Source organism: Leptonychotes weddellii, chromosome 4 (assembly GCF_054177405.1).
Source record: "Leptonychotes weddellii isolate Sample4059 chromosome 4, ASM5417740v2, whole genome shotgun sequence".
Classification (NCBI taxonomy): Eukaryota; Metazoa; Chordata; class Mammalia; order Carnivora; family Phocidae; genus Leptonychotes; species Leptonychotes weddellii.
Window position 1 is genome coordinate 59,674,251 of NC_138372.1, and position 23,652 is coordinate 59,697,902.

The window sequence follows — 23,652 nt, forward strand, 5'->3', positions numbered from 1 at the left end:
AATGTTACGTATATATCTATGAGGTCCATCTGGTCCAGTGTGTCATTCAAAGCTCTTGTTTCTTTGTTGATTTTCTGCTTAGATGATCTGTCTATTGCTGAGAGTGGAGTATTGAAGTCTCCTGCAATTAACGTATTATTATCAATATGACTCTTTATTTTGGTTAACAGTTGGCTTATGTAGATGGCTCCTCCCATGTTGGGGGCGTAGATATTTACAATTGTTAGATCTTTTTGTTGGATAGACCCTTTAAGAATGATATAGTGTCCTTCTGTGTCTCTAACTACAGTCTTTAGTTTAAAATCTAATTTGTCTGATATAAGAATTGCTACCCCAGCTTTCTTTTGAAGTCTGTTGGCATGGAAGATGGATCTCCATCCCTTCACTTTCAGTCTGGATGTATCTTTAGGTTCAAAATGAGTGTCTTGTAGACAGCATATGGATGATCCTGTCTTTTTATCCAATCTGCAACCCTGTGCTGTTTTATGGGAGCATTTAAGCTGTTCACGTTGAGAGTGATTATTGAAAGATATGAATTAATTGTCATCATGTTGCCTGTGAAGATGTTGTTTTTATAGATTGTCCCTGTAAATTTCTTTTCTATATCACTCTTGGGTTCTTTCTTTTACAGGACCCCCCCTTAATATTTCTTGCAGGGCTGGCTTAGTGGTCACATATTCTTTCAACTTCTGCTGGTCATGGAAGCTCTGCATCTCTCCATCCATTCTAAATGACAGCCTTCTGGGATAAAGTATTCTTGGCTGCATGTTCTTCTCATTTAGTACCCTGAATATGTCTTGCCAGGCCTTTCTGGCTTGCCAGGTCTCTGTGGACAGGTCTGACGTTATTTTGATGTTCCTCCCTCTGTACATAAGGAATCTCTTCCCCCTAACTGCCCTTAAGATGGTTTCCTTGGTTCTAAGATTTGCGAGTTTTACTATTACATGCCGGGGTGTTGACCTGTCTTCCTTGATCTTGGGAGGGGTCCTCTCTGCCTCTAGGACACGAATGTTTGTTTCATTCCCCAGATTAGGGAAGTTCTCAGTTATGGTTTGCTCAAATATATCTTCTAGTCCTCTCTCTCTCCACCCCCTCAGGGATCCCAATTCTGACATTGGAACGTTTCATGGTGTCACTTATTTCTCTGGCTCTGTTTTCATGGATTCCAAGTTGTTTTTCCCTGGCCTCCTCTTTTACCTTTTATCTGTAAATTGGTCTTCTAGGTCACTAATTCATTTTTCTGCCTCGCTTACCCTAGTTGTTAGATTATCTAGATTAGATTGGATCTCATTGATAGCATTTTTAAGTTCTGCCAATTCAGCTTTCATTTCTGCCCTTAGAGACTCTATGTTGCCATTAATTGATTATCAATGACCTCAGAATAGGTATTTGATACTTATTGAATTACCATTAGATAAGTAGTAGGATTATATTGTGTGAAAGAATGAATATGAAAATATAGGCAAGATATACTAAGTTAAAGTTTGATGAAAATCTAAATTAATTTTTTTCTCTAAATAAATTGTGCAACTGTTAGATTGAGGAAATATGACTAAGAAGCTCATCTACAAATTATTTAGAAGATGTCAGTAACTTCAGTGTAAATCAATATATGGTCACCGAGAAAACCAACTCTATTTGTTGTTACATTAGGAAGATGATCATGTCTACAATGAGGGAAGCAGTAGTCGTTCCTTATTTAATATTGGCCAAATTGCACATTATGTATTGTGGTGTCAACTATTAAACACAAATAAAGAGAGATTGATGCACAGTAAGAGATGCATTTTTTTAAAAAGATTTATTTATTTGAGAGAGAAAGAGAGCAGAGGGAGGGGCAGAGGGAGACAGAGAGAGAGTCTCAAGCAGACTCTGTGCTGAGTGCAGAGCTTGATCTCAGGACCCTGAGCTTATGATCCAAGCGAAAACCAAGACTTAGACACTTAACCAGCTGCACCACCCAGCTGCCCTGAGAAGCAAGTTTTAAAGAATGGGCTAAACAATTACTCAGCCAGAGATGCTACAGAAGAATGAATAGTTTTCCCAGCAGATAATTTAAAATCTGAGATTCCAACTGAATGAATTTTCATTTTTTCCAACACACAAAAGCATTGAGAAGTATTCCTTAGGCCTTCTGCCTTCATCTAATAAGAAGGCAGGCTGCATTTACAGCATATGTGACTGGTGACCTTGGGCAAGGGACTCTAAGTAAACTATCCAGAGCAGGTCCCTGGAACCAGCCCATGCTGTCCAGATCTCTGGGTCACAAGATAAACTTAGCCTTTTGTGGCTAACTCCATAACCACATTCATTTGAAAACATGACCAAGGCAGGCCATTAGTTAAGTTTCGCAAGTATGGTAAGTATAACAAGTATGGCAAGTCTGGAAAAATAGCTTGAATTAACAAGCATATATTCTGAAGTGCTTGGATTAACTTTGCCTGAAAAATCTTGATTTTTGATTATGGTTTTAGTCACTGCAGCTTTAGTATTTACACTCTTCAATCATTTCAATTACCTTAGTTCCCTGAACAAAACCACATCTAGTTTGGTGCCTTTAGTTTTAAAAACTGAATTCATAATGACTGAGGAAGATCATTGCTTGTTATATTAGCCTCCTGAGAGCACTGCTTTGGGAAAGGCTGGATGGGAAGTACCTCATTTCTCATGGTTGTTCTCTGTACACAGGACACCACTATTTATGGGGGTGGAGGTTGGGACACAAAATGACAGCATCACTGTAAATGGGAGAAATAAACAAAAGCTAGAAGTGCATTTCTTTCCTGTTTTTGTGCAGGGAGGAATGGATAGGTGTCATTACAATTTGAGGGTTAAAGATCATTTGTGAGGACTGAATAAAGTAATGTATATAACACAAGACTTAACAAATGCCTGATACACAGTAAGCATTCAGTAAAAGATAGCTATTCTTAGCATTGTCATTGTCACTATCTAACCAGATGGTGTCATGTCACAGCCCCTTAGAATTACTTAGCTGACTGGGGGCTCGGGAGGGCCCTTATTCAGAGAGCACAGAGTGGCTGGATTAGGCCTCAAACCTGATCAATTTTCTAAGAAGTGGGAGATAATTTTCCTATTAGGGTTCTCTAGTCTTGATCTGTCCCGCCAGTATAATCCTTGCAGACCCTACCCTTTAAGAGCTCATGGACTAGTTTGGAGTTATGTTGCCACAAGCCAAGGACTACCTCTGACTAGTAGAAGCTAGAAGAGGCAAGGATTACCCCATAAAGCCTTCAGATATCTAGCCTCTAGAATTGTGATGTAATAAATTTCTGTTGTGTCAGGTTTCCCAGATTATGACATTTGTTACAGCAGCCCTAAGAAAATAATACAGGTAAGGAATACAAAAGATGAAGAGAAGGAAGGGAGAGAAATAGAAATTTCTATAATTTCATCACTAATGAAAATATGATTAGTAGGGCCAAAGGTATTATTTATTTATTATTTTTTAAGCCAAAAAGGTACTGCTTGTGGATGATAGAAACCTTAATTTTTAGGTAGAATAATAAAACTAATGTGACTCATGGCATTTGAATTTTGGATTCTTCTGTACTAGAACAATGTCCCAGTGAGACTAATAACAAGGCCTCATGTGCTTCAGAGTGGGACTTTATGATTCCAAGAAATGGACACCCACAAAATTTATTTAATTGCTGCTAACACTAGGATGATGACAAAACCAAATTCAAATACCTTGCACAAAATTTGGTGGTAGTTAGTTAGAACCCTCTTTCACTTGGCAGTGGAAAGGAAAAACTTCAGATGATGTGTGTTGATTGGGTTCTGAGTAGGTGACATTTTCAAAGGAGATACATTTTGATAAATGCTCAAAGGCAGCTCATTCAAATGCAGATCAGAACAGGCCAGAGCTCAATGTTGACACTCAGTGGTCTGATTTCCCAAAAAGTATTTTGATGATGGCTTATTGGTATGTGGAAAGGTATGGATGCCTATGAATGAAGGGGGAGGCATGCTCATCAGAATGCTCACCTGTTGTGGCTGATTGGAAAAGAGGCATCATCAGGAATTGGAGAGCAAGCTAGTCAACTACAGAGCACTGCCTTGTTTTATTTCTAGACTCTTGACCCCACATTTCTCATTGCTCTTGGTTGGATAATGGAGCTAAAAGCCATGGTGATGGTATGCTTGGGTTGAAATCCAATCATTGACGTTTTGCAATATCATGCAAATTCTACTTAATGGCCTAGAATCAGACCTGGAAGCAACCTGAGAATATATCTAGTTGAATGTCTTAATTTGACAAATTAGGAAACTGGGTCCAATGAGATGATTTGGCCAAGTTTATGTTGTCACGATGCCATGTTTAGAAGCTGGGTCTTTTAGCTTTCAGTGTAAGCTTTATCCATAATATAGTGCCCCTTTCTTTTCATTCATAATTACGAAGTCCTTATATTTTATTAGTTAACTATATTAACATGTTGAATGGAGGCAAATGTGAAATTGCCATTATATTCTTTTTTTTTTTTAAAGATTTTATTTATTTATTTGACAGAGAGAGACAGCAAGAGAGGTAACACAAGCAGGGGGAGTGGGAGAGGGAGAAGCAGGCTTCCCACCGAGCAGGGAGCCCAACATGGGGGGTCCTGGGATCATGACCTGAGCTGAAGGCAGACACTTAACCAACTGAGCCACCCAGGTGCCCCCATTATATTCTTTTCTATTTTGAAAGTTTTATTATTTGTAAAATTTATTATTGATTGTTAATTAGGATTGAAATTGAAGATGTGAGAATTAGTTCCAGTTGTACTACTACCTATTTGTGTGACCTTCAATATGCTACTTATCTTCTCTGGATTCACACTATTCCTGCCATATTTGAATAAAGTTATGAAGATTTGTTTTAATCGCACATTATCACAAATAAAGTTATATATGAAATCACTAAGTTTTGCTTTCTTTTTGTAAATGGTAAACTGCATAGTGTCTATTGAGCTGATATGCAGACTTTCCTTCATGATTATAAAGAAATACAAACAATTTATTGAGTAAACACTTAATGTGTGATGCCTCATTTAACACTTAATCACAATCTGATGTATAGATAAGGTAAAGACCTATGTTCTAAGAATGATGTAACTGCCCAACATCTTATAGATTGTTAAGTGATGGATCCAGAATTTGAAACTGTGCTATACCCCGAGAGTTCTTGATGGTAACCATTCTATCATTTTGCCTTCTTGTGGATCAAAAAAATTGTATGAGTTGTACACTAAAAATTTTTTTTAAAGTTAGCATCAGAATGGCTTTTAAATTAAATTAAATTGTTTACCAGTGAGAAGTGACCCTTAGGAATAAGGCGATATGGTTCTTAACTCATTTGAATTCTTGATTCACTTTCTAATAAAGCTATTTTCAAAGATTCTTCTCCTAAGTACACACACACATACCCATGCACACACAGATACACATCCATCCAAAACAAACTTTAGAACATTTTTATAGGCTCATTATCTTATATTCCTCTATTATAAAATAAAGCCACAGCTACACTAAAAAGTGTTTTTATGTGCAAAGACAATGAAAGATGTTGCTGTGCGTTTCCACTCATCTTAATAATTGCTATTGCCAACATAATTTAATGATTAGAAACTGGTATTTATGAAAGTCAGGAGAAATGTTTGCTTGAAAAATAGCTTTTTTGGGGGAGTGGTCTGCAAATAGGCATGGTCTTTGTGTGTGTGTGTGTGCGCTAAAGCTTTAGAAAGCTTGGGCAAATTGTTTTTGGAGTGTCCCACAGTATTTCTGAAGTGACCCTTTGAAGAGTGAAATCTGCCAGTCTCAGTTTATAGATTTGAACTGAAATCTGACTGCAAGTAAAAGCACTTAATTCCCTGCATTTTTAGTTTCTGGTTTACTATGGTGAACAGCTCTGTGGTTGTTTCATCAAAAACTTGCCTAATTTATCAGGGAAACTTTCCTCTTTTATTTAACTTCCCTTGCACACTTTTTTTGACACTAGAATTTTATCCATTTGTTTTATATTCTTTTCCTTCAATCTGTGCTTTCATTAGATTTCATGTAAGGAATAGTAGGTCTTTTATTTCTGCCACGTGGTTAGAGTTATTTGGATATATTTTTCATATTCAGAGCAACAGAATAGGAGTTCAGGAGAATTGATAATCCTGGAAATGACTGAGTAGATACTTAAGTACAAGCATAATATGTAGTTCAATTATTTATCATTTAGATGCCTTTAAAAGACTATTCAATTCTGACTGTATTGCTTCTCATTTCTTTTTTTTTTCAATTTCCCTGAAGATAACCTTATACACTTTTTTCTACTAAATGTCAAGAACTTAATTTGATAAAATTATATATCATGGAAATAAAGTTATTTATTCATTTGTGGCTCAATACTCATGTAACTTTAAAAAATTTTATAATTAACCTATGCATTTGATAATATAGAAACCTATCAAAGGTTTTAAAATGATATCCTAAAAATAGTGATAAGTTTTACATTTTCAGAGTCATATATCACCCAAACTTAGGTAAACCTTAGACAAGAATACATGTGATAGACAGAAATTGGCAGATTATAGTGAGCTTGAACTTGATATCAATTCAGAAAGTGTATGGAGGAAACAGGCAATAAACAAAAAAATGATATTAGGTAGCAGTGAGTTGGGAGCATGAAACCAGAGAATTTGATGGAGAGTATCTGGTGTTGCATGGGGATACTTTTGATTGGAAGAAAGTTGGATTGTCAGATAAAATATAGTACTCCCAGTTAAAGTTGAATTTCAGATAAACAATGAATTTTTAAAAAGTATAAGTATTTCCCATTACTAAATATTATTTGTTTATCTGCAATTCAACTTTACCTGGGAGACTTGTATTTTCACTAAATTTGGCAGTCCTACAAGGAAGACCTCTCTGAGGGGTGATGTTTGAGCTGAAAATTGGATGACGAGAAGGAGCCAAATGTCAAAAGATCAGTGAGGAAAGCAGAGAGAGAGAGAGCAGAGAGAAAAGCAAGAGAGAGCTTGATGTGTTCAAGAAAAAAAAATTAACTGTGGTTGGGAATGTGGCATGAGATAAAGTTGGACAAGTAGGTGAGAGATAGATTAAGTAGGGCCTTCTAAACCAGGGAAGATTTGGATTTTGTTCTATATGCTGTGTAATTAGCCATTTGAGGATGTGAGTGGGTTGTGTATGTGTAGGGAGGATTGGGGATGATATATGTGGCATACTACTGATTTATGGTATAAAAATGTACTCTAGAGGATGGGTTATAGGGCACTAAGTATGGAAGCAGAAAGAGTAGTTAGGAGGTTATCACAGTGATCCAGACAGGAAAGGATGGTGGCTGGGGCTTGAGTGCTGACAGTGGAGATGGAGAGAAATGAACTGCCGCTGTTCATTTATTGTTCATATGTGTTGTAAATAGAGCCATCAGAACTTGCCAATGGACTTGTTGTTGTAGGTAAGGAAAAGAAAGAACCCCATCACTACTTTTAGCATGAAAGTCCTTGGCTGAGTGTCTGGCATTGGTAAGCATTCAATAATGCCAGTTTTATTAGAATCCTTATATATGGGAAATTAAAGTTATTTATAGCAAGATCCAAACTAAGGATGCCATGGACTTATTAAGATGTTTTGGCAATTTTAGTTTAACAGAAAAACTAAAATTCTTAATGTAATCTCATTCTGTAGTCTCAAATCTCTAAAGCTTTAAGGCAAATATAAGGTAATATATTTTAAAGGTACAATAGCTGATTATTCACTCTATCTGAGCAGAGATTCTCAATCACAAAGCTATAATATCAGACTCTGGAAAAATGTGTATATAGCTTGAAAAAGTATATTCAGTACATAAAAGTACATAAGTTTACATCTGAAATAAAAAAGAAACCTTTTGTTTCAATAACACAAATTATAAAAAAATAAAATTTAACAGAATCTTGGTTGGTGTGGATACAGAAGTCATAGTGATTCTCAATTATGGCACTCTCTTGGGGGACAATATCACACAACCTCTGGAGATAGAGACAAAAATGGTTAGTCTTCTCTGCTCTGGGGGGGAGCTCAAGGCATTCCTTCCATGCCCTCAAGAAGGAGACAAAGACAAAATGCAGTTATGAAGGTCATGTAAGTGTACAAGGGTATACAATATAGTCAAAGTTCTTTCTTTTTCATGATTCATTCTCTTGCCTTTCTTATCTCCCATGCTCTTCGTGTCTACGAAGACTACAGGTTCCTCCTGCTTGGGATGATCATAGTCAAATCTTGGGGAGAATTATACTTCTTTTCTTAACATTAGAGTAGAAAGATCCTATAGCCAAAAACTACCAGATGAGGCTAAGAGTAAATGGGTCATGGACCAGACTCCTAAATGTCTGTGTTTGTCTGGACCTTATTCTAAATGGGCCAGAGGAATCCTTGAAACCCACAAGGCACAGCTTAACTCAACAAAGAAAAGGAACTGATAGTGATTTAGAGTTGAAACCGTAGTTAATAATAGAGCACACATTTACCTAGAAAGTTCTTGAGCAGTTTGTATACTGTAGGATTTAGAATCCTGGTTTTGAGTCCCAACCTGGCACATTCTAACTGGGGCATTGAGCAAATTACCTAAGCTCTCTGAGCCTTAGTTTGTTCATTTATAAAATGAGAATAAAAATGAGCATCTTCAGGATTGCTGAGAGAATTCAGTGACAAAATGAGTATGCTAGCTCTTAGCACAACTGAACATGCTCCATAATGGGCACTCAGTAAATTGTTGCTATTATGATTATAACTTAACTAAGTTCCTAGTTAAAGTTCTTTTTTGGAGTCATGAAAAAATGAGGCTTTCAGAAACTAACTGGAAGAAAAGACTTTATAAATCAGTTTAGAAGTAATATATCTTATAGAGTACACATATATAGAAAAAAAGAGACCTTAATTCAAATGGTGTACGTCAGGGAGCTTTTTTTTTGGAGTAATTCTTCTGGGTTATATTCCATGGTTGATTGAAGGAATAGTAGGAAAACAACTTTAGGGTAGAATCAGGAATTTCAACAAAATACCTGGTTTGGGGTGCCTGGGTGGCTCAGTTAGTTAAGCGTCTGCCTTCGGCTCAGGTCATGATCCCAGGGTCCTGGGGTCGAGCCCCGCATCAGGTTCCCTGCTTGGCAAGAAGCCTGCTTCTCCCTCTCCCACTCCCCCTGCTTGTGTTCCCTCTCTCGCTGTGTCTCTCTCTGTCAAATAAATAAATAAAATCTTTAAACAAAACAAAACAAAACAAAAACAAAACAAAAACAAAATATCTGGTTTGATGTAAACCATATCATCATCTTAAGAATGAGCATAAACCGTATGCTGGCTAACTGAACATAATAAAAAAAAAGGAAAAAAATAAACTAGCCACTTTCAGAAAAAAAAAAAAAATGAGCATATAATGACCTCAGAGAACACTTCTGTTACTTTAAAAGAAGAAATTTAAAAAGTTATATATTTGAATGAATATAAAAATATACATAGATACTAGATTAAAAAAGACATTGATATTACTTTTAATTCAAGGTCCTAGAGTGTTAGAAGACATCACTGTAATACTTAGCACACTTTTAAATGGAGTGGCTCTTTGAATGTTGGCAGAAACTATGAGATGCCTACCAAAAGCTGTTCTACTTCTAGGAGCAAGACATAGAGCTGCACAGCTACCCTGTGATTTCAGCTTCCCTTCCAGGCTATGGTTGGGTATGGTCATATAACCATGTTGTCTCCAGTGGGATATGAGCAGAAGTGAGGTGTGATACTTCCAAGCCTGGCCTATACAAACTTTCATATGTGCTCTTCCATGGGCTTTCTCGTGGGATCCATGAGATGACAATATCCAGAGTGACTATGGAAGACTTCTGTTGAAGAGAGCAGTGCTTTTGGCAGCCCAGGTGAATGACTAGATGGAAAAGACCTACCACCTTTCAAACTATCAGTCCTGGACTTGAATGAGAAAACGAACAAGAAACAATGACAAAAATTCCACTGTGTCTGAATTATTGTATTCTGGACTTGTTTGCAGTTTGGCCTTCTATAGATTTTTGGTCAAAGTGGTGTTTTATGTTAATTCTTTGAAGTTCACTGATCTGCTGCAAATAACAAAGATAGAGAAAATACATTTAAAATATTAAAAAAGTAATACTTTGAAACAAAGCAGACAGAAATGAAAATGGAATGAAAAGAAATGAGGGGCGCCTGGGTGGCTCAGTTGGTTAAGCGTCTGCCTTAGGCTCAGGTCATGATCCAAGGGTCCTGGGATCGAGCCCCGCATCGGGCTCCCTGCTCTCCACAGCAAGCCTGCTTCTCCCTCTCCCACTCCCCCTGCTTGTTTTTCCTCTCTCGCTGTGTCTCTCTCTGTCAAATAAATAAAAAAAATCTAAAAAAAGAAAAGAAAAGAAGAGAAATGAAAATTTAGACATGTTCTAAAAAGAAGGGGAATCACCTTTTAGAAATATAATTTTCTTCCACTGAAAAAAGCTCTAAAATTTTAATGTTCCCACACTTTGGGTCAATGAACACTATTACCTATGAAAGGTGAAGAAGTCTAAACAGAAGCCAAGAACTCATTAAATGCAGATTCCTTCTCTAAACTTTCCACATGTCTAGTTCATTCTCTGGCTCTAGTAGAAATGAAGTGGCCCCAATTTTTAAAAATTAAATATTACCCAGAATAAATATTATACTTTGATCATAGTCATAAAACTGAATATCAGAGTACAACCCAAAGACATTGAGTCAGGGATAGATTCATAGATTTATGTTTAGAAAGAGTCACTTGAAAAGTTCTGGAAAAAAAACTACTTTCCTCTTTCTCCTCCAGGAGTTGGCTGTTAATCTGGGGTCAGGCTATGTTTAAATATGCATATTTATTTTACTAAGTAATTCACTTACAAACTCGTATTGAGCACTTACTATATGCTAAGTACTGTTAAGACCTGGGCATACGAAGACCATGAGGCCTGGCTCTTTCTCTCCAGGCATGGGCAGACAGAAAAATACCCATTGCAGAGCACATTGGGAAAGGTCATAAGGAAGCTTTCAATGTAAAGAGGCAAGGGATGTGGGCAAAGAGACAAGTGTTTCTACATGCAGAAGCCAAACAAGCTGTTGAATAAATTTACCAGATTAGCTTGATTCTTGTCCTGTTGCTGCTAATTTTCAAATTGATAAATGATAAAGAATACAAAGTGGGCCATGCACAAATGTCTAGGCAGTTGCTTATAGAAATTTCTGTGACTAGCTATTTAGAATCAAAATAAGGTCAGTTTAAACACCCTCCAATAGAATGCCTGTCAGTAAGATTTTTCTGAAGACTACAGTTACAAATGGCAAACAGGCATCCTGGGAACAAATTGACCAGTAGTGTGAGCTTCTCTTCCCTTGCTTAACTTAGTCATTGTTTCTAATGTTTTGAGGTCTCAAAGAACCATGTGAGTCAATGAACCACATGTAACCAAGGACAGAAGGTTCTGATTGAAGGCTATTTTTTTTTTTTTTGTCTTTCACAATATTAAAACAAAAGATTGAAGGACAGAACCTTAAAGTCGAGAGAGAGAGAGAGAGAGAGAGAGAATTTCTTCATTTAGATACTAATTGAAGTATCAAGATACTAAAATGACTTCCTCTTTCAACTTTTATCTACTCACAGTAATGCTTTGTTAACATGAAATGTACTTACCCTGCTAACGGGCTTTTCCAGTTACTTATTGCTGTGTAATAAACCATACCAAAAGCTAGTGGCTTAAAACAACACTCTTCATTTTGCTTACAATCTGCAATTTGGGCAGAGCTTGGTTGGGATGATTTATTTATTTTTTTATCCCCCACATGATGTCAATGGGAGTAGTTTGACTGGGGCTAGTGGATCCAATTCCAGGACCACTCATTTCATGGCTAGCAAGCTGGTGTTGACTGTTGGCTGGTAGCTTAGATGTGAAACAAGTCTGGGGGCCTTCTTTCCTTTCCACTTGGGGCTCCTCCTTGGGATGCTTCAGTTTTCTCAAAACATGGTATCTGGGTTCCAAGAACAAGAATTCCAAGAGACAGGACATAGAACTGCCTCTCTATTAAAATTCTGTCTCAGACACTATCACAACTTTATTTCCACAATCTATTGGTCAAAGTTGATACAGAGCCTACCCACATTCAAGGGGACATAGACCCCCGCCTCTCTATTGGAGGACTGTCAAAGTATTTATGGACATCTTTATTCTTCCATTAATGCCAAGCCGAGTCCTATTTCCGTCTTTGTTAAACATTATGAGAGTCTTGGGACCAAATGCAGTGGAAGTGGAGAGTCATACTAATGAATAAATGAGCAAGGAGAATAAATCCAGATACAGTAGGTTTTTGCATCCATAAATGACTTTTGCTGGAGTTTGATTAACATTACTCTCCCCAAACGCTACGCTTTTACTGTTGCAGAGATATAGGGACAGAGAGAAGGGTTAAGAGAGATTCTTCTCAGCTCAATTTCAGTAAACTCACTATTCTAGGAGTTGTTACCTTTGTCTTTCTTCCTATGCTTTTATCTTTGGCTAACTCCAGATTCTAATTTTGTTCTCTCCTATTTATTGCTTTGTGCTCATTTCTCAAACTCTGATGATTGGCTTTTCTCTGTATTTATTTAGTCCATACAACCAACTCTATCCTTCCCACCTTTCTTTTATCTTTCTTCATATCTACTACTATAATTTAAATAAATAGCAAATGTGGTGACAATGGTTGTCTACTTAATCTGATTCTCAAAGAACATATTGAGAAGACAAACGATTGATTTAAAATGCTTTATCATAGGAAAAACCAAAACAAATGGGAATATCTTGGCATCTTGAGCCAAAAATCATTTCCTGTTAGAATCATTTATTTTATGAGGCAACCTAATACTACTGTGTACCTAGACACATTAAATGTACTTTTGGCTGTTTATTTGCATCTTGGAGATCCTTGTTAGTTTTATGTTAATTAGGACCTTAAGGAATTTTGGTCAGTTGCATCATAGCTCTTGCCCTCAGAGGGATCTTAAATTAGTTTAAACATGAAACTAGATTGCTCTTAAATTAATCTAAACATTAAAAACCCTTTAAAACTTTGAGTGATTACCTTAAAGCTTTTCATTGATGATACATTCATTTTGGGATTCTTACTTTGGTCTTAATTTACCAAAAATGATTTCACGGTTCATTTCCAAAGGAAAAAAAAGGAAAAACAATCAGCTCAGCCAACTTTATTTGTGAAACAAGGAAATAAAGTCTTCTCTTAAAAAAAAAAAAAGAAAGAAAAAAGTAATTTTCCTTCTGTCTCCATTTTTCTTTTTTCTTAAATAACAAACAATACACAAGCAAGAAAGAGAACAAGATAACAAGGTTATTTCACATCATTATTTGCTGAAGGTCAAGTTCTAGAAGTACATGTTCCCATCTTCTTGCTACTTATGTTCAAAATGGAAACCCTTTGATTAGAAACTCATAGTAGAGCTAAGATCCCTATTAGTTAAAAACATGCTCATATTATTTTTTTCTGGACAGCTTATACTCTGGCAGCACATGAAGCTACACTTGATTGGCTGAGCAGGGGAAAAAATATCCCTTTTTTGATCAAAGATTGGAGCTGGGCCTGGGTCCTAATTAGGCTTAGTACTGACCACTTGTGATGTAACTTAATGTAATAGGCAAAATTAAATATTCTCTTTGGCTAAATAAAATTATTATGTTAAATTATAGGAGAAAAATTTATATCTTAAACCATGTATCTTTTAAAATATAATGAGTGGGATAAGATTTTTTGCTGTTTGGTGAGAGGATCATTCATTCTTTTGCCAGCACACATTTATTACATATCATCTGAGGTAGTTTTGAGGCCTCTAATGGGGACCATTAATTAGTACCCATCTTCTTGACTAGGTTTTTAAAAAATGAATTCAACAAAAGGTCAAATATTTATTGGCTGCCTGTTGTGGGCTAGGCACTGTTCTAGAAATTGGGATATAATTACTGAGGAAAACAAATACAAATTCCTGGTCATGTGGTTGGTTGCATTCTACTAAGAATAGATAGATTGAACACAAAGGATACTTTTTATTAATGATAAAGTTGGAAGAGGTGGCTTAGTATGAGACTTGAATCCTGGGATTAGTCAGACTTTCCCATACACCCATTCCCAGGCAGTGCTAGACTATGATAGGCTTCCTAATGTAGGGGCAGGCCTGTGCCAACAGCTAGCTCCCTAGAGGAAGAAATGGGGAAAATGCTCAATTTACCCCAAATTCTTCAATCTGATAAGTCATTCCATCTCCCTTGGGTGAAGTGAGTCAAGGAGAAAAGTGAGGTAAGTTTTAGGGCGTATTAGAGGTGAGGGCAACCAGGTTCCCTTTTAAATCTAATTCTTGCTTTTTGGGGTGCCTGGGTGGCTCAGTCAGTTAGCATCCAACTCCTGGTTTTGGCTCAAATCCTGATCTCAGAGTCATGAGATCGAGCCCCGAGTAGTTCTTTGCACTTGGCTCAGAGTCTGCTTAGGATTCTCTCTCCCTCTTCCTCTGCCCCTCCCGCATGTGTTCTCTCTCTCTAAAATGAATAAGTAAAATCTTTAAAACAAAATATCTAATTGTTGCTTTTTCATTGCACATGATAGATGTGAGATCAAGGCCAGGGAAAGAGCAAGGGGCAGTAAGCTTCCACTCCAGGGAATCACACAGATAATAGCAATATTCAACAAAACATCTCATTTTTCAGGTGAGATAAACTGTACAGTGTTCACCAAGTAACTGTGATATGTAAGGCATTGTGCTGGGCAGCAACAAGGGAAGAGATAAATCACGACACGTACCAGCCCTTGAGGAGCCTTCGTCTTATGGGAAGCCAGACATACATCAGTAACAAAACTATAGTAGAATTTGGAAAAAGTGCTTCTGGGAAGTATTTTGACACTAGGAATTGTGAAGTCTTCCTTTAGGAATGCATTCGAGCTAGGCTTTGAAGCTCCAGATCAAATGTTATTTTTTCCACAGAGCCTCCTTTGATTCCCACAGCAGGAATCAATCTCTCTTTCCTCTAAATTCCTACTGCAATCTACCTATCCTATCATCCCTTATTGTGTTTATTATTCTATACCTTATCTACCAGTTAATTGTCATGAGTCAATTATTTCTCCTTTATACCATAAGCTCATTAAAGCCAGGAAGCATGTCTCACACACACTAGGTATTTGAGGAGTGTTTCTCAACTGAATAATCAGTAGACCTACAATGGAGACAGTCTGTTGAAATGGTTACCGCTATCCCTCTCCCATAATTTATTTTTCTAATGGAATTGAGGTGGTGACATCTTCATGCCTCACCCTGCATGTGATCACGGACACACGAGAAGAGGTCAGAAGAGGTTACCCCCATCACTTGTTTACATGCCTAGTCCATGTGATCGAATGTTCATTTACCCTGGTTGTTCCATTCTGAGTATCTGGCACTTGTAGCCCTTCTTATAGGATAGGGAGAATTTCTACCAGAATTATTATATGGACCTGGATCCAGAGAGAAGCAAGAGCTATATGTTTTTGCAGCTGCCTTCTATGGACAATTTGGTAGTATGAAACTCCATTATGCTCTTTCAACTCTTGTTATTTTATCTGTAGCTCTTTCTGAGATTTTATGGCCTATGCATGATTTGAATGGCACAAATATAATGAGAACCAGATTATAAGAGTGCAACTAAAACTTTTAGAGAAAAATTACCTGGAGCTGTTTCTTCCAAATTCTAAAGCCTATCACCATTAAGATAACAGGGAAAGATTTGCTGCAGTATTTACTCAGTGGCCCCAAATAACAGGCAACAATACTTGAATGCCACTCTAGAATCCCAAAGGAGTGTAAGTTTTCAAGGGCTTGAATGTGTGACTGAAGACTTGGCGAGGCCAATAGCTGGTGCCGGCAAAGGCAGAAATGCTGAAAACCCCATTTCCACGCTAGATTTCTTACTGGTCTGGCCATCTTTGTAAGTGTGGCTCTGGTCTGAGCTGGCAAAATTTCTCCGGGTTTCACTTTACTTCTGAAGTTCAGGGTTTCAATTGTGTGGTTTGGCTCCCGCTAGACTGCATTGAGGGCTTTGGATGAAACTCCTTATGTTTGAGGCTGTGTGAATTGAATCTGATGAAAAGGCATTCGGGACAGCACTTCCCTTCTTTCAAGTTCCCCAGCCCCGTGGTAACTGTCATTCCTGCTGTGCCGGGTGTAGTCTTCTATTCTTGTTCTTACTCACGGCTATGGTGTTCTTGTTAAAGTGAGGTTTAATTGATTTTATAAAGATGCTTCTTATAAAGATGCCTTGCTTAGGTACTCTATGTCCTGATGGCATGGAACTCAAATCTCAGTTTCCAGTGCACAGTGAACATTGTCCAGGATAACTTGTAATCCTGGATGATTCTGTGGGACACTTAGGAAAACTCATTAGAGTGGAAATTATCCACTAGGGAGTAAATTCAGTAGGCCTGTGGTTTGATTAAGTTAAGCTGCTCCAAATAAAGAACACAAAGAAATGCACATCAGTATTCTCAGGCTTCCAAAGAATCCCCAAGTCTTTCTTGCATTCATGGCATTAGTCAGTGTAAATTATGTGCCTGAAGTCTGCTGTTCTCTAGAGCAATGGGTGATTCTCAATCAGGGGTGGTTTTGCCCACCAGGGGACATTTGCAATGTCTGGAGGTATGTTGGGCAACTGGCAGGGATGGGATTAGGAGCAAAGGGTTGAAAATGGCATCTAGTGGATAGAGGCCGGGATGTTGTTAAATATCCTACAGTATACAGAACAGTCCCCTACCCCTTGCCTCCCAAAGATTTATCTGATCCAAAATGTCAGTACTGCCTTGTGAAATAACCCTGCTCTAGAGATAACTAACAAGTAATCTTGATTCTTGTCCTTAATGAATTTTTATATTATAGCTGGGGGGAGAGTAAAAAGGAATCAGTGGGACATTTTAATAAAGAGTCGTAATTGCAGTTAAGATGGTATTTCTCTGAAGGAGAGAGAGCAAGCCAGCTACTTCAATCTAATAGATATCTGAACCTTAGTGGGGTCATAAAGAGTTCAGGCTAGTTCTCGGTGTTGTAAATTCAGAAAATGAAATTTCAGCAGTTTGTCTAGGGCAGTTGGACATCCACAAGAGCTTCTACTTTGCTGCAGTAGTCAATCCTTTAAATTGGACAATTTTCAATGTAAATTTATATTTCTATGTTTCTTTTGAGTTAAATGCCATTTGTTCAAAGAAATCTGTGAAGGAGAATTTTCCCAATGGGACAATCACAAAATCGAGAATGTATTTTTCAGATCTTGGCTCTCAGGCTACATATGACTTGTTGTCTGATATTTAGCATATATTTAGCAATATTTAATACAAAATTTCAGGCATTTACAATAGGTCAGACACTGCCAGGGTTCTGCTGGGTTTCAAATGCTTATGTTTTGGGGTGCCTGGGTGGTGCAGTCGGTTAAGTGTCTGACTCTTGGTTTCGGCTTAGGTCATAATCTCAGGGTCGTGAGATCGAGTTCCATGTAGGGCTCTGCGCTCAGTACAGAGTCTGCTTGAGGTTCTCTCTCCCTCTTCCTCCTCCCCTCCCATTCGTGCTCTCTCACTATCTTTTTTTTTTTTTAATTTTATTTGTTCATTTGAGACACAGAGTTACAGAGAGAGAGAAAGAAAGAGCAAGCATGAGCAGGGGGAAGAGGCAGAGGGAGAAGGAGAAGCAGGCTCCCCGCTGAGTCAGGAGCCCGATGTGGGGCTCGATCCCGAGACCCCGGGATCATTACCTGAGCCGAAGGCAGATGTTTAACCATCTGAGCCACCCAGGTGCCCCGCTCTCTCTCTCTTTCAAATAAATAAATAAATAAATCTTTAAAAAAAACCCCAGGAAACCCCAAATGCTTATGTTTTAAGGATAGGTGTACTGTAAACCTCTGCCTACATACAGCACTGTGGCGTTAATAATCAGGTGTTAAAGGAGATGTGCAATCCGAAGAGCTCCATCCTATTAGCTGTGCTAGCTTGAAGGTTATCACACCACATCTCTTAAATTTTCTCATTATTCCCACTGCTACACTCCCCATGCCCCCTTTACCCACCAAGTTTTGCCTCTCATTACCTTTCATCTACTACTATGGTTCTACTTTCCTTTTTGGTTTCCTGCATCTATTTCTGCAACCTAATATATATTAACCTTCCTAAAGATTAATGTTGAACCGGTTAGTCCTCTGTTCAAACCCTCCAATTGTAGAGCACTGCCTACACATGAAGTCCTAATTCCAGTCATCCAGTAACCTCCCTATCCTGTCCCTGATTTTTCTTTCAAGCATGTGTTTTCATTGCTCTTCACACATCGTATGATTTAGCCGGAAAGAACCACCTGCCATTCTGCCACACGGGCTGCACTCTTCTGCCTTGGGTGTTTTCATTTGCTCTGTTCCTTGTGCAAGGCATACCTTCTGTACCCCATTACTGCCTGCACATATCCTATTCTTTCTTCAAAGGTCACTTCAAATGCATTGCCTTCACATTTATTTAGCTTGAAGTTCTTTGCTTCTCTGAACTTCTTTCTCTCTTTTTTTCCATGATACAAAGTACTCTAGCTCTTGAGTTATTAGCTATATGTTATTCCTTCCGGTAAAAAAAAAGAAACCTGTATGAGAAGGAAAGACGCAGCATCATGTAGGGTAGTGCTTCTCGAACTTCAACGTACATACAAATCACCTGGGAATCTTGTTAAAGCCAACCAGGTTTGAGTCAGTAGGTATGGGCTGGAACGTGAGATTCTGCATTTTTAACAGGTTTCTACAGGTTTCTAGGTTGATGCTGCTGCTACTCCATGGGCCACACTGAGTAGCAAGGGTGAATAAGATTTGGAATAATGCCTATGAACAGAAAGGCTAGCCATTGCCTAAGTCTGTGGCAGGTTAGCTGCAAATAACTATCAGGCTCCACTGTGCTGAACTGATCTTCTAGGATTTGAATATCACAGTTTTGGGTTGCATTTTTGGCCTCTTCTAGGATTTGAATATTACAGTTTTGGGTTGCATTTTTGGTGTGTCTTATACAAGTCAGTTTATTTCCCTGAGCTTTAGCTTCATCTTTTGCAAAATGAGGGTAGTAACATGCTTGTCAGTCTCTGCTGTCTCTAGCTTGGCCCAGCAGCTACTAGTTACTTGCTGTCTGCTAGCTCAGTCCTCCTAAATGTATAGCCAGTTAGAAGTAATTCTAGATCTTGTTTTGGATTCCCCTCTCAGTTATTAAAAGGGACTTGACAATGGTGCTTTGTGGTTTCTATGATTAGTGTTTGGGTTGGGGGAAATCTTGGTACCAGGGGACACTTGGGTGAGTTTTGGACTTCAGCCTTCTTACCTAATCTTTATCATGTGTGGCTTCAGAGGGTCTTCTTTCCTGGTATCTGATTTTCACTTAGTCACCTGCTGGGACGACAGCCTGACTTTTAACTCCTATTACCTAGTTAAGGCCAATCCCTTGCCCTTAGGGCAAGCCCTGCTCCTGCTCTTTGTACCAACTGGAATGGGTTTCCTTGCTCTTAGGCTGAGGCCTTAGTTGCCTACACTTTACCATGTCAAACTGTTCTGTGTTTTATATATATTAACTCATTTAATTATGATAATGATAGTTCAAGGTAGGTTCTTTTATCCCCATTTTATGGACGAGGAAATGAAGATTCAGAGAGGTTGAGTGATTTTCTCAAAGTCACATAGTAAGTAGGGGAGGCAGAAGCTGCAAAAGACACAATTTCTAATTAAAAACTCATTTTACTCCTGTCACTAAAAACTGTGCCACCTACTATAGGGGACCCCCTGTGTATCCTTGAGGAATTCAGTTCAGTATTTCTTCCCTTTTGGTTGAGAATAGGGGTGATAGGAGCCACCCTGAACTCCTTCAGGAGGTTGTATAGCTGGTGGGCTGTGCCGTGAGAATGCTAAACCTCTTTTCACTTTGCTATAGCGTGATGCCATAGATTGATAGAGGAAGGGGAAAGCATTTTCTTTTTGTTGACATTTGGGAAGTCACGGCAGCTTCTTGGGAACTTCCAGTTGTAAATCACTTGCACTGGAACAACTTGCAAAGGGACAAGCAGATCTGCTTGTCTCCCTCTGCTCCTCCCCCCCACCTCAAATAAATAAAATCTTTTTTAAAAATGAAGCTAAAAATTATCACCTATTTATTAAAGATCGCAAATAAGAAATAAACAATTTATTAAATGAAAAATGATTAAGTGGAAGAGTAACTATGTCACACTGAAAAACTGAGCAGTCAGTTCTTTTCATGTGCCTGTAACAGAATCCTAAGTATTTAGATGCCCATGGAATAAAGAATAATGGCAAGGAAAGTGAAAGGGGAAAGAGGAAGGAAAAAGGTATTAAGTAATACTGTTGTATGGTGTCCTGGCTAAAACCAACCATCTGTGAGAGCATTTAACTAATACAAGTATACTTTAAGTCTCAAACATGTCTAGTTTCACTTTGCAAGTGTGGGGCTTGAACTCATGACCCTGAGATCAAGACCTGAGCCGAGGTCAAGAGTCAGATGCTTAACTGACTGAGCTGCCCAAGCACCCATCTTCATTCTTTTTTCCAAAGATTGTTTTGTCTCTGCCTCTCCTACCTGTCTCTGTGCAGCCCTTTTATCTTTTGTTGTGGACTTTTTCATCTAGTTTTCAGAACTTTTTAAAGAGGAAATTGTTCACTATGTAGCTGTAGATTTGTTGTGTCAATGGGAAGAACTGGGTTCAGGGTCTTCCTACTGTGCCATTACGAACCATCTTTTCTAGTTACTCTTGTATTTGCCAGCTTCTATTAGAGTCATGATTGCATTATTATTATTTTTTTTTCTTTTTGCTGAGAATGGTAGTGTTGACTAAGACTAATGTATACTAAGTCTTCTGAATTGCTAAAATAGCTCATGGCTCTAGATCTGCTGTTGTGTGAATTGACAATGCAATCTTGTTAGTCCCGTCATATCCTTGAGGCAGAAATGATCCCTCAGTCTCCCTTGTGTAACTGAAGTGCTAGATGTTTGGGTATACATATCAAGTGGTGAGGGCTGAGCCAATTTAACATGCTGTTGGCTTTCTCAACCACTGGGGAAGTTTGGCTTCATGTTCCATGCTGTTTTTTCCTCAAGTATTTTGGATTCCTTGTCAATGATGCAGCTCGGTGTTCTCATTAAATGGAAATTTCTCTTGAGAGATGGATACAATTTTTTTTCAGATGGATACAATTTTATTGCCACTGACCTATTTATGATTTTTTGAGAGTGTCTTATAGGAAATGTGGAATTCGCAACAAGTTAAAGAACTCCTAGCTACCCAAACTACTCAAGACTATTTAAAACTGTTCAAGCCCATGAAGGGGGAGAGGAGGGAGCTGTTAAATTCACCGGTAGGTTAGTGATTTTATAAATAATATTAAAGCTTCTATTAGTGCTACTCCATTAGTTTAGGCAGTACACATATCCCCATGCAGACAACTGATATCTCATATTCTTTAAAAAAAAGTTTATCGTGGCTTCTCCCTGGGACCTTTCTTCAATACTTTGATTCTCATAGATCCCTGCCTACTTCTACTCCCCATAGCACGTTAGCTATTATATCCCGGGCTTTTGATGGACAAAGTTTCTAGTTTTCTGGTTGTTTTGTGAGTGTGCCTCTTATCCTCAGTGAGGATAATGAATACTCCTTGAACATAGCATTTTTATTTTGGTGCCTTACCATGCCTAGCATGATGCAAAACATAAAGCATACTCTCCATAAATACTTGTTGGATTGATTTATCTATCTGGACACAGAGCAATGCATATATTCTCACATGAGATTTTTGGCAAGACAAAGCCTCTTCCAAACTTTAATTTCTTTGAAGGGATCTAGGAGAAAAGACATTGAAGCAGAAAGACTTCAATTAATTTGGATCTTTGAGAGGTAGAAGGCTTTGATAACCCTGGATAATCTACTGAAAACCCATTTCTTGAATGTCTCTTAAAAATATACTCATTAGCTTTTCTGTCTTAATAAGTGCAATATACATGTAAGTGTATCTGTTTTTTTTTTTTTTTTTTTTTTTTAAGATTTTATTTATTTGAGAGAGAGAGAATGAGAGACAGAGAGCATGAGAGGGAGGAGGGTCAGAGGGAGAAGCAGACTCCCCGCCGAGCAGGGAGCCCGATGTGGGACTCGATCCCGGGACTCCAGGATCATGACCTGAGCCGAAGGCAGTCGCTTAACCAACTGAGCCACCCAGGCGCCCCAGTGTATCTGTTTTTGATCATTAAATTTTTTTTCTTAAAGTTCGGTTAGTCTCATGCCCATGAAGAAACTGAGGCTCACAGAAAGTAAAGTCATATATATCCCACAATTAAAAAAACAGTGTATCCTTGAATGAATGCTTACTATTAAGAAATTAAGAGACATGTTTTCATTCCTTAATTTTACAAATATTTATTGAGCATCTACAATGAGCTAGATTTAGTTCTGGGCTTTGCTGTCCTTTTCCTTGCGAGGCTTATATTTTTGTGGAGGAAAACAGACCATAAATGATAAACATAATAAGTAACTAATTATCTTCTATATTAGAAGGTGATGATCATGGGAAAAAAGATAAAAATTTATAAAAGTATAAATTTTAAATTCTCTATCCCGAAAATTAAGTTGTTCTCATTTCTAAGGGTATAAAAGTTTTTTGTTTTTTTTTTAACCTCTGGGAGCAAAGTGCAGTGTTAAATAGGTGACAGGGTACAGGTAATATTGGTTATAGTTTCAGGATACAGGCTACATATACTCATTCATTTGCTAATTTAACAAATATTTATCGAGCACCTACTATATTTAGTCACTGTGTCAGGAGCTAGGAAAAAGGGACCATAGTCCTTGATTGCGCAGGGCTTGCATTTTAATGGGAGACAGATGTTAAATAAATCCACAGACACATACATGATCACACTTAGTGTTAAATGCTACTATGACAGAAGGTAACTGGAAGGGGCCTATTTTATGTTAAAGATTGAGGAGAGCCAGGCTGTCTGAGGCAGAGACAGGGACTTGTAGAACATAGACTATGGAATAGAACTGGAGGGATGGCCTAACAGAGCAGAAAGCACTGCAGATGTAGAAGTGAAAAAAAAAAAACGAACGGTGAAAATTCAGGTATGAAACATTGCGTGTGTGTATTTGTGGAATATTTAAGTAGTTAGAAATGAGAACAACTTAATTTTCGGGATAGAGAATTTAAAATCTATTCATTTATGGGAGAGGTCTGCATGTTTGACCCTTCACTTGGCCTTCCTTCCATCCAGAATTCTGTCAGTGCCTGAGATGTGGAGTAAGTTTCCCTATGGCCTGGAGACCAGCCACAGGGGATAAGTGAACTGTATGGCATCTTTATGCTTTACTTAGTGGGAGCATGTCTGGTGAGGAAGCAGTCCCTACACAACTTTGGGTTGGATACTTACCTTTTCTGAATCTCAGTCTTCTTTTTAGAAAACAGAGGTGGTGGGGCACCTGGGTCGTTCAGTCAGTTAAGCGTCTGACTTGGTTTCAGCTCAGGTCATGAGCTCAGGGTCCTGAGATTGAGCCTTGCATTGGGCTCTGAGCTCAGC

The 23,652-nt window shown here is 38.1% G+C and overlaps 1 protein-coding gene across 1 annotated transcript in view; it reads left to right on the top strand.

Annotated features, from left to right (window-relative positions):
* The window catches only part of GIPC2 (GIPC PDZ domain containing family member 2), a 305,601-nt gene that overhangs the window by 219,762 nt on the left and 62,187 nt on the right, over positions 1-23,652 (top strand). The window lies entirely within an intron of this gene.